The sequence below is a fragment of the Trichosurus vulpecula genome, chromosome 4, assembly GCF_011100635.1.
Source record: "Trichosurus vulpecula isolate mTriVul1 chromosome 4, mTriVul1.pri, whole genome shotgun sequence".
Taxonomy (NCBI): domain Eukaryota; kingdom Metazoa; phylum Chordata; class Mammalia; order Diprotodontia; family Phalangeridae; genus Trichosurus; species Trichosurus vulpecula.
The window spans coordinates 80,913,621-80,924,467 of record NC_050576.1 but is presented as its reverse complement, the minus strand read 5'-3'; positions in this window follow the sequence as shown (position 1 = coordinate 80,924,467).

The following is a 10,847-nucleotide window of genomic DNA, read 5'->3' as shown; positions in this document are numbered from 1 at the left end:
GAACATACATGGCTTGAAAAAAAAAGAGGTATGAGAAGACTTTCCCATCGCACACACTTGCAGAAGTAGTCCAAAAGTATGGCATATTTCACATGTTTTCAAACTTTTTCAATTTGTTGATCAATTATTCTGGTTTATTTCTGTTTTTTTCTGTTTTTGTCTTTAGAAATACTATCTATTAATATGAGATGGCTCTCTGAAAGGAAAAAATTCTGGAGAAAACTATGGTGATGTAAGAAAATATATCAGTATGTTTCTTAAGAGTAAAGACAGAGATGCTTAATTCATATTTTGTTTCTGTTTTCTCTGAAAAAAATGACCTTTATACTAGAAATGATAGAACAAAAATTGCTAACATGGAATTGATACCCAAGAGAAATAAGAAGACAGTAATAAATTTCCTAGCTGTCTTTGAGGAATTCAATTTACCTGATCAATATGAACTATATCCTCAGGTACTAAAAGACAATGCAGGTACAAGGCAGCTAGGTAATACAGTGGATAGAGGACCAGGTCTGGAGTCAAGGAGACTCATTTTTCTGAATTCAAATCTGGCCTCAGACACTTAGTAGTTGTGTGACCCTGGGCAAGTCACTTAACCCTGTTTGCCTCAGTTTCCTCATCTGTAAAATGAGCTAGAGAAGGAAATGGCAAACCACTCCAGTATCTTTGCCAAGAAAACACTAAATGGGATCAGGAAGAGTCCGACCTGGCAGAGGTCATAGTTGAGCCATTGTCGATGACGTTTGGAAAATCATTGAAAAGCACAAGACTGAAGAAAGGCTAATGTTTTCCCAGTATTCAGAAAAGAGAAGAGTATATCAACTCATCCAACGAGCTTGACTTTGACTTATGGGAAAATTCTGGAAGGGATCATTCAAGAGATGGTTGATAAGCATCTAAAGAGTGGAGTAATTACAAAGAGCCAGTACAGCTTTACCAACAAGAGGTCATGCCACATTCATCGAATTTTTTAAGAGAAGTACAAAACTGTTAGATGGAGGGAATGTTGTGGGTAATCATCTACCTAAATTTTATCAAAGCTTTGGATAAAAGTGGAGAGATAGGGATTGGATTGTAATATAATCATATGGATTCATATCTGATTATATCACTGGATTCAAAGAACAGCTGGTTCAATGGTTCAATGTCTATATGCAAGAATTCTCCAACAGAGGACCACAGGAATCTGTACTTGACTCTGTGATGTTTACCATTAACATTGGTGACTTGGAATAATAACACTATTTATATAAGGCCTTCCCTGTGCCAATTGCTGGGCTAAGCGCTTCACAATTATCTCACTTGACTTCACAACAGCCCTGAGAGGTAGGTACTCTTTCAATCCTCATTTTACAGTTGAGGAAACTGAGGGAAACAGAGATTAAATGACTTGCCCAAGGTCACACAGCTGCTAGTTAGTATCTGATGCAGGATTTGAACTCAGGTCTTCCAGACTCCAGGCCTGGCACTCTATCCACCATACCACCTACCTGTGATAGCCGTTGAAGTCCCTTTTAACTCTCAAATTCTGTCACTCTGTGAACCCAGGCCTGACTGAACACTAACACTCTTTTCACTAAACCAAGCCTCCTGTAGCCAGAATGGACTTTGTTTTCTTTGAATGACTCAACTTGCCTCGTTGAGCTTCCCTGGACGCTAGGGCTTGCTCTTCTGGGGCAGGACCAGAGCTTCCTGTGTGATGAGTCGTGGGGCTGGCTGAGGGGAAGTGTGTTAACGTGGTCTACGCTAGGGGGAAGGGCCAAGTCAAGAACCAATCGGCCCTGGTCGTTCAGGCGGCGGTTGATGATGTCAAAAACTCTATAAGAGGGGAGAGGACGGCTTGAAGATCCTCCTTTCCTTTTCTGGTTGGAGCCAGAGACACCTACAGCCGAAGCTGAGCTGCCAGTAGCAGAACTGACTAGAGGCTAGTGGGTAATCTTCTTACCGTAGAGGGGAAGCATGTATACGATTTTGCCTTATATCATCTCGCTTCTCTGTGGCCTCCTGGTTACTCTTATAAGGCGGACTTATTGGGCCTGGAAGCTTTTGATGAAAATATCAAAATGGGGATGCTGGTTTGTGGGCTTGTTATTGTGGAGTGTAAATACATGCTTTAGTTCTCCTGCCTTCTGCCTAGAGAATTCCTTATATCCTGCGGTTCCGGACCTTTTAGGCACATATGAGATTCTCTTTGAAATCATAAATTCTGCCTTCCTAATATACCTCCCCACCAAGCAAGGCTATTTTGGTAGTGGGTCTGAAGGATGGATTTTAGAGAGACTCAGAAGGAAGTGAGACCAGTTAGGAGGCTATTACAATAGCTCAAACAAATGGACTTGGTTTAAAATCATGGCAACAAGAGTAACAGAACAAACACTGAGTCCTCTGTCCTAGCCTCTAAGAAAAGTCATCCATCCTGTCTTTGGTGAGGCAAAATAAGTTCTCTGGCATCTTGCCATGTTGCCTTAGCAGCTGGAAGGAAGGTAAGGAAATGAGTCAACATGTGGATGCAACTTGGTTAACCCAGGATTTGGTTCTTATTCCACAGTAAACAAGTCAGCGCTGCCAAAACTGCTGATCGCCCCTAATAGAACCTCCCATGGGTGGTGTGGATGGCAAAACCAGTCATAGGAAGGGCACCTGTGTCTTTGGGCTGGTGAGGACAAGTACTAAATAACTCATCTCCTATCCATTAACTCAAAACATCTTTTACAAATTCACTCATTTCCAGTTCCAATGGCCCTGTGGGATGGGCAAGGGTGAGGTTTACCATCCCTCTGTTACAAATGAAGGAAAATGGGGAAATAACTTGGCTTCAGTGATCTAGCAGCTCAGTGGCAGAGTGGGCACCATTTGTTTTAGCCACCATATTCCTTCCTTGGATGTGTGGCCACCACAACCAAAGTTATCAGGAAGGTAGAGTGTATTCATGGATAGTTCAGGTCCAGAATAGCCATGTATATGGAGGTGGTCAAACAAGACAGCTTACATTTAGGCTGAGATAAATAGAATATATGCAGAGAACTCAAGGTGATGGCCCTCTGTGTTTTGAGTGTTTCACACTCATTCAGCTGTCATCCCTTCCATCTAGCTTATATTTTTGTACTATAGATCAAGGCTGTCCAAAATGTAGCCACTCCATGGGCTTTAATTTTCACAAGTGAAAAAATAAAATAATAATTTGCATGGAATACATATTAGATTTTTTAATTCCATCACTAATAAATAATCTCATTGGTGTTTTTAAGCAGTATTATGGATGGAACATATCACATGGAATTTTCAATCAATCTGTGGGATGCGTTCCGTCTGTATGATGTGGACTACCTTTATACTGTTGTATTGTCGCTTGTTGTTTTGTGTTTGCTTTCGCACTTCGTGCCTTTGCCTGCCATATTGATAACACATGTTCTCCCACTTTCTAATAGTGTACTGTATTTTTTATTCTGGGTGCAGCCCTTGAATAATTATTTTATTTATTTTTTTTCTGACTAAATACTTTTTTTATTTAAATTTATTTATTTAACATAATTGATTTTCAGCATTGATTTTCACAACAGTTTGAATTACAAATTTTCTCCCCATTTCTCCCCTCCCCCCCACTCCAAGATGGCATATATTCTGGTTGCCCTGTTCCCCAGTCAGCCCTCCCCTCTATCACCCCCCTCCCCTCTCATCCCCTTTTCCCTTCCTTTCTTGTAGGGCAAGATAAATTTCTATGCCCCATTGCCTGTGTATCTTATTTTTTAGTTGCATGCAAAAACTTTTTTTTTGTTTTTGAACATCTGTTTTTAAAACTTTGAGTTCCAAATTCTCTCCCCTCTTCCCTTCCCACCCTCCCTCCCTAAGAAGTCGAGCACTTCAACCTAGGCCACGCATGTATCATTATGCATAACCCTTCCACAATACTCATGTTGTGAAGGGCTAACTACATTTTGCTCCTTCCCAACCCATCCTGCTTTATTGAATTTTCTCCCTTGACCCTGTCCCCTTTCCAAAGTGTTTGTTTTGATTACCTCCACCCCCATCTGCCCTCCCCTCCATCATCCCCCCCTTTTATTTTTTTTTCTTCCTCCCTCTTCTTTCCTGTGGGGTAAGATACCCAACTGAGTATATATGGTATTCCCTCCTCAGGCCAAATCTGATGAGAGCAAGGTTCACTCATTCCCCCCTCACCTGCCCTCTCTCCTCCTCCCACAGAACTGCTTCCTCTTGCCACCTTTATGAGAGATAATCCACTCCATTCTGTCTCTCCCTATCTCCCTCTCTCAGTATGTTGCTCTCTCATCCCTTAATTTCATTTTATTTCTTTTAGATATCTTCCCTTCATCTTCAACTCACCCTGTGTCTGCTCTCTCTCTTTTACATATATATATGTATATATATACATATATATATACACATATAAAAACACATATATATATACACATATATACACATGAATACATATACACATAGATACATACATACATACACATTCACTTATATATATACATAAACATATATATATGCATATTCCCTTCAACTACCCTAATAGTGAGGTCTCATGAATCATGCTCGTCATCTTTCCATGTAGGAATGTAAACAAAACAGTTCACCTTTAGTAAGTCCCTTGCAATTTCCGTTTCTTGATTACGTTTTCATGCTTCTCTTGATTCTTGTGTTTGAGAGTCAAATTTTCTATTCAGTTCTCAAATTTTCTATTCAGTTCTGGTCTTTTCACTGAGAAAGCTTCAAAGTCCTCTATTTTATTGAAAATCCATATTTTGCCTTGGAACATGATACTCAGTTTTGCTGGGTAGGTGATTCTAGGTTTTAATCCTAGCTCCATTGACCTCCAGAATATCGCATTCCAAGCCCTTCGATCTCTTAATGTAGAAGCTGCCAGATCTTGGGTTATTCTGATTGGGTTTCCACAATACTCAAATTGTTTCTTTCTGGCTGCTTGCAGTATTTTCTCCTTGATCTGGGAGCTCTGGAATTTGGCAACAATATTCCTAGGAGATTTCTTTTTGGGATCTATTTGAGGAGGTGATCGATGGATTCTTTCAATTTCTATTTTGCCCTGTGGCTCTAGAATATCAGGGCAGTTCTCCTTGATAATTTCTTGAAAGATGGTATCTAGGCTCTTTTTTTGATCATGACTTTCAGGTAGTCCAATAATTTTTAAATTATCTCTCCTGGATCTATTTTCCAGGTCAGTGGTTTTTCCAAGGAGATATTTCACATTGTCTTCCATTTTTTCATTCCTTTGGTTCTGTTTTATAATATCCTGATTTCTCATAAAGTGACTAGCTTCCACTTGCTCCAATCTAATTTTTAAAGTAGTATTTTCTTCAGTGGTCTTTTGGACCTCCTTTTCCATTTGGGTAATTCTGCCTTTCAAGGCATTCTTCTCCTCATTGGCTTTTTGGAGCTCTTTTGCCATTTGAGTTAGTCTGTTTTTTAAGGTGTTGTTTTCTTCAGTGTATTTTTCAGTATTTTTTTGGGTCTCCTTTAGCAAGTCATTGACTTGTTTTTCATGGTTTTCTCGCATCCTTCTGATTTCTCTTCCCAATTTTTCCTCTACTTCTCTAACTTGCTTTTCCAACTCCTTTTTTAGCTCTTCCATGGCCTGGGACCAGTTCCTGTTTTTCTTGGAGGTTTCTGTTGTAGGCTCTTTGACTTTATTAATTTCTTCTGTCTGTATGTTTTGGTCTTCTTTGTCAGCAAAGAAAGAATGCAAAGTCTGAGACTGAATCTGGGTGCGTTTTCGCTGCCTGGCCATATTCCCAGCCAACTAACTTGACCCTTGAGTTTTTCAGTGGGGTATGACTGCTTGTAGATTACAGAGTTCTATGTTCCACGTTTGGGGGGGAGGTGCCAGCTCTGCCACACCGGCACTGCTCCTTCCCCAAGAACCCCCAACCCGAACTGGGCTTAGATCTTCGGCAGGCTGTGCACCCCTGCTCTGATCCGCCACTTAATTCCTCCCACCAGGTGGGCCTGGAGCCGGAAGTAACAACAGCTGTAGCTGCCCCACCTCCGCTGCCCCCGGGGCTGGAAGCCGAACCGCGAACTCCTTCCACTCCTGCTGCTTTTCCCACTAACCTTCTCCGCAGTCTTTGGTGTTTGTGGGTTGAGAAGTCTCGTAACTGCCGCAGCTCACATATTCAGGGCGCTAGGGCCCCCTCCGCCCGGCTTCTGGTCTGGATGGTCCACACCGCTCAGGCTGGGCTCTGCTCCACTCCATTCCCAGCTCCCAGCTCCCAGCTCCCAGCTCCCAGCTCCGAGCTCTGTGTGGGATAGACCTCACCCCGAGACCATCCAGGCTGTCCTGGGCTGGAGCCCTGCTTCCCTCTGCTGTTTTGTGGGTTCTGCCATTCTAGAATTGGTTCAGAGCCATTTTTTATAAGTTTTTGGAGGGTCTCCGTACGGAGCTCACACTATTCCCTGCTTACCAGCCGCCATCTTCTAATTATTTTATTTTAATGTGGCCCTAAGATAACCCAAGGTTGGACACTGCTATAGATAAAAAGCTAGACCCTCTTCTTTTTCTGAACAAAAGTATATTTGAAAAGGGCTCCTTTAGAGATTTTAACAACATAAGCCAAGGTGAGGAAGTGGATCACTTTCCCAAACTCTGAAGATATATTTTCACTTATACTTCTCTCTTTCTCTTACCACCCCTAATCCTCCCATTGCTCGAAGGGCAGCATAAATAAATGAATGAGTGAATGAACATTCCAAAGGAAATAGGCCATATGCATGTAAAATGATTGTCATTGAAATTTCCAAATATGTAAGAACTGTATTGAACAAGTACCCTTAATTAGAAAGTGTAATTCTATGATATATTAATACTACAAGTTATGTACAAAGTGGACGTCTTAGTTCAGTTCACCAACCAACAAGTACTTATTGAGGACCTACTATGTACAAAGCATTATTATAGGTGCCGTATAGAATCCAAGAAAATAGAAGGTATAATTCCTGCCTTCAAAAAGCTTATAGTCTGGTTGAGAACACAAAGCACAGGTGTAAAAAGGTAGTTGCTGTTAGAAGGCAATATATAATGAATATCTACCAAAGGGTGGTACAGATGTATTAGGAGTGATGAGAGGAGTCTCTGTACAATGTGCTGAGTCCCCACCCACCCAACCAACCAACTGATGAGACTGCCATTGTTATAAGAACACCTCCTCTGAAAGTCAATATTCCCTATATCCCCTTGCAGAGAGCCAATAGGAAATTTCTTATTCTGGAGCCGGCTCCAAGGAACTGTGATTGAGGCTGCCTCCTGAGAGATGCACTCATTAGAAGAGCTAGACAGTTCAGTGGATAACTTCTAGTTAATGTCCCAAAGTTAGGTTTAGGCACAAATTGTGATATTTATAACTGATAAAAAATTCTAGAATGCTAGGCAGACTACAAAAATGAAGGCAGCTGGGTGGCACAGTGGATAGAATGTGGATAGAACCTGAAGTCAGGAAGACCTGAGTTAAAATCTTCTCTCAGGTCATACTATCTAGGTGACCCTGGGCAAGTCATTTAATTACTGTCTTCCTCAGTTTCTTCATCTATAAAAGATGGATAACAATAGCATCTACCTCCCAAGGTGGTCATGAGGATTAAATGAGAAAATATTTATTTACAAATATTTGCCACTTGGCAAACCTTAAAAGCACTATATAAATGCAAGTTATTGGTATTATTATCTATAAGAAGGAATTTTCAAACCAGCTCACTCCTGTTGCCCCCTTTTCCTTTTTCATTTCCCTAGCTTTCTCTCCTCTGAACTTCCAGGCTGGAGTACAGCAAAGTGTGGGAAGAAAAATGGCTCTCCCACCAATCCCCGTCTTTTTCCCACCCAAAGAACAGAAAATGGCAATTTCCAAGAGAGACACATGGAGAGTGAAGAGGAGTTCCTGGAATTCCATGTCCATTTCTGGGATTTTTTTTCTTGCTCATGGATCAGAGACTAGTAATCCTGACAATGGACAATTCCAATTTCAGGATTTGCCTTGTGGTTAATCCTGAGTTTGAAACTTTTCAGGTTCTGAAGCTTCAGAGGGGCTTGGGAAGTGCTAGGTTAGGAAGTGGATTTCCATGATAGCCTGCTGTTTGCAGAAGGAATAGGATCCTTATCACAAGGTTGCCCTTCAACTAAAAGCCTAGAGTCATGCCATGGGGTGCCAGGAATTCTGGACCTTGCTCACTTTCCATATATTGCTGTCATATGCTCTGATGGTACAGGTCTAAGTAGAATAAGGAATATTACATTTAGGGAAATCTAATGAGCTATTTGAGTGGTTGATGTTGATATATTTGTTTATGGGTACCTATGTCTCTTCAGCGTCATGCATTTTTCATAGTGGGTCTCCCATACCAAATGCCCATATCATGCCTTGAATATCTGTGAGGGAGTGGAATTCCTGCTGTCCACTTTTGGGTAAAACTAGACACATATCTAAGGCATATTTGGGGTATTTTCCCAGAGTTCAGGTGGGGGCATAACAAACTAGAGAACCTGACCTATTGGGATCAGTTTCTCAGGATGTAACTCAGTCTCTAGAATCACTGGAGGTGGGGGTGGGCTGGGGGGCAGGGAATAGAGGTGTGGCCATGAGCTGTAAGAAGATAGGAAAAAAACATGAATTTTCAGACAATCAGTGTTCCTTACTATAAGGTGAATCTCTGCTACCTTCAGCAAGTATAGGGTGGGATATTGAAAGGTAAGAGGTGACCTAAATGGTGTTAATGGATAGAGCATTTGACTTGACATCAGAAGACCTAAATTCCAATCCAATCTCAAGCACTTACTACCTGCACAACGCTGAGTGAGTTACTTAGCCTTTCGTACCCAGAGAATTCCCCTCATCACTTCCCACCTGGTTACTTTCCTGGACTCCATCATCTCCAGAAATTAATCATTCTGCAAGATGACATCAACTCAGAAACTCATACCTCCTCAGATCATTTCCATGCTGGTCACATGACTTTATTGGGCCCCCTCTCATCCTCTCCCTTACCTCTCCTCCATAATTCCCTCATCCTGTTTTTCAGCTTCTTTTTATGTGTTGTTTCCCCCATTAGATTGTGAGTTCCTTGAGGGTAGGGACTATCTTTTGCCTTTCTTAGTATCCCCAGCATTTAGCATAGTGTCTGGAGCACAATAAGCGCTTAAGAAATATATTTCTTCATCAATAGAGTAGGGGAAATAACAGACCTACTTCCTAGGATTATTGTGAGGACAGAATGACACACTTAAGCCACATTGCCAATTTTAAAGCTCTATAGGAATGCTAGCTATGAGTATTATCTCTCTCTGCCTTGATTATCATTTGAAAAAGGCAGGAGTTTCACTCAGTGACCTCTAAGGTCTGTTCCAGCTCTAAATCTCTGATACTATCAGCTAGAGATGACAATGATCAACACAAAAAGATAAAATGTTGATGGTGGGATCTCAGGCAATTGGGAGGGAGTAGCCCCTTCTGGTGTCCCTCAAATAGCACCACATATGAGAGTAAGGCTATAAAAAGTTATAGAGAAGGAAAATAGTATGAAACCTGAGACTGATTTAGCCTCTCTGAATCTCTATAGCCTTATCTGGAGAATGAGGATTGGACACAGTCAATCTCTAAGCTCTAAAGCCTTTTACTATGACATGGATCCAAAGCTTCATTCTAGTTATTTCCCTTCCCTAGGCTGACCTCCAGTACAGCAAAGACATATTTCCTTTTACCAACATATCTCCATAATAAGAACTCTATTTTAAGACAAATACAACGATTTTCCCAGATGGAAATTATCCTTGTCAATATAATGATAATTGCCCTTTATGTTACATTCTAATGTGTACTTAGCACAAATTACTTAAAACAATTCCAACTAATTAAAACAAAAACCCTTCCATTTAAGGACTGTCTATAATGTTTTTCAAGAGTGTCTTTGCCATTAAAGGGAGAATGTGATATGCCTGAATAACAATGGAATAGTTACATCGCAAACAATTCAACAACCTCCCATTGAAAATAACCCAAGAAATGAGAGAAAAAATCTTATTGTCCATGATTTTGAAGAGCTATTTCATGGTTAGGACGTATAGTACATTTCCTTATATCTGCCAAGGTTTTAATGGGGAAAGAGAGGAAGAAAGGAAGGGATAGAAGCATGAAGAGGTAGAGGAAGGAAGGAAGGAAGGAAGGAAAGAAGGAAAGGGAAGGAGGTAGGGAAGAAAGAGAAAGAAAGAGGAAAGTAAGGGAGAGAGGAAAGCTCTTCATTCCTTTCATGATAATCAAAAGTGTATTTCACAAACCTTTCCTTCACCTACCTTCCCAAAAATTAAAATCTTAATGGGACACATAGCAGGGTAGGTCCAGAGATCATGATCTTTGTTAAAAAGCCAAAATTGTAATAGAATGATAACTTATCTAAATTCAGTGAGGAATTCTTGCTTTCTTTCTCTTGACTAGGACTCATGGAGGATGCCTTACAAAAGTCTTTCAGTCTTGTGCCTGTTTATTTGTGCTTCTGTATTTCTGTGCCTTACAAAGTTTTTGGCCTAATCTAAGAAACAGTTTGGAATAATGGTATCTAATAGTAGCAAATCTCATAATAGTGTACCAAAAGGAACCCCACAAGAAGAGCTCCTTAATGGTTGGAAACAGGGAAAGCTTCCAGTTAAACCACGAATGACCAAAAAAAAGTGCAATTAGCTAATGTGGAATTTGGTCTAAGACAGCTAGAAATTCAGCTGATAAATTACTTTTACCTTAATTTAATGCTTTTGAGCAGCGTAAACTGAAAGATTTAAGGCTAGTCATAGGAGATAAACATCCAGATTTGAGGGAATTTTGGTTTTG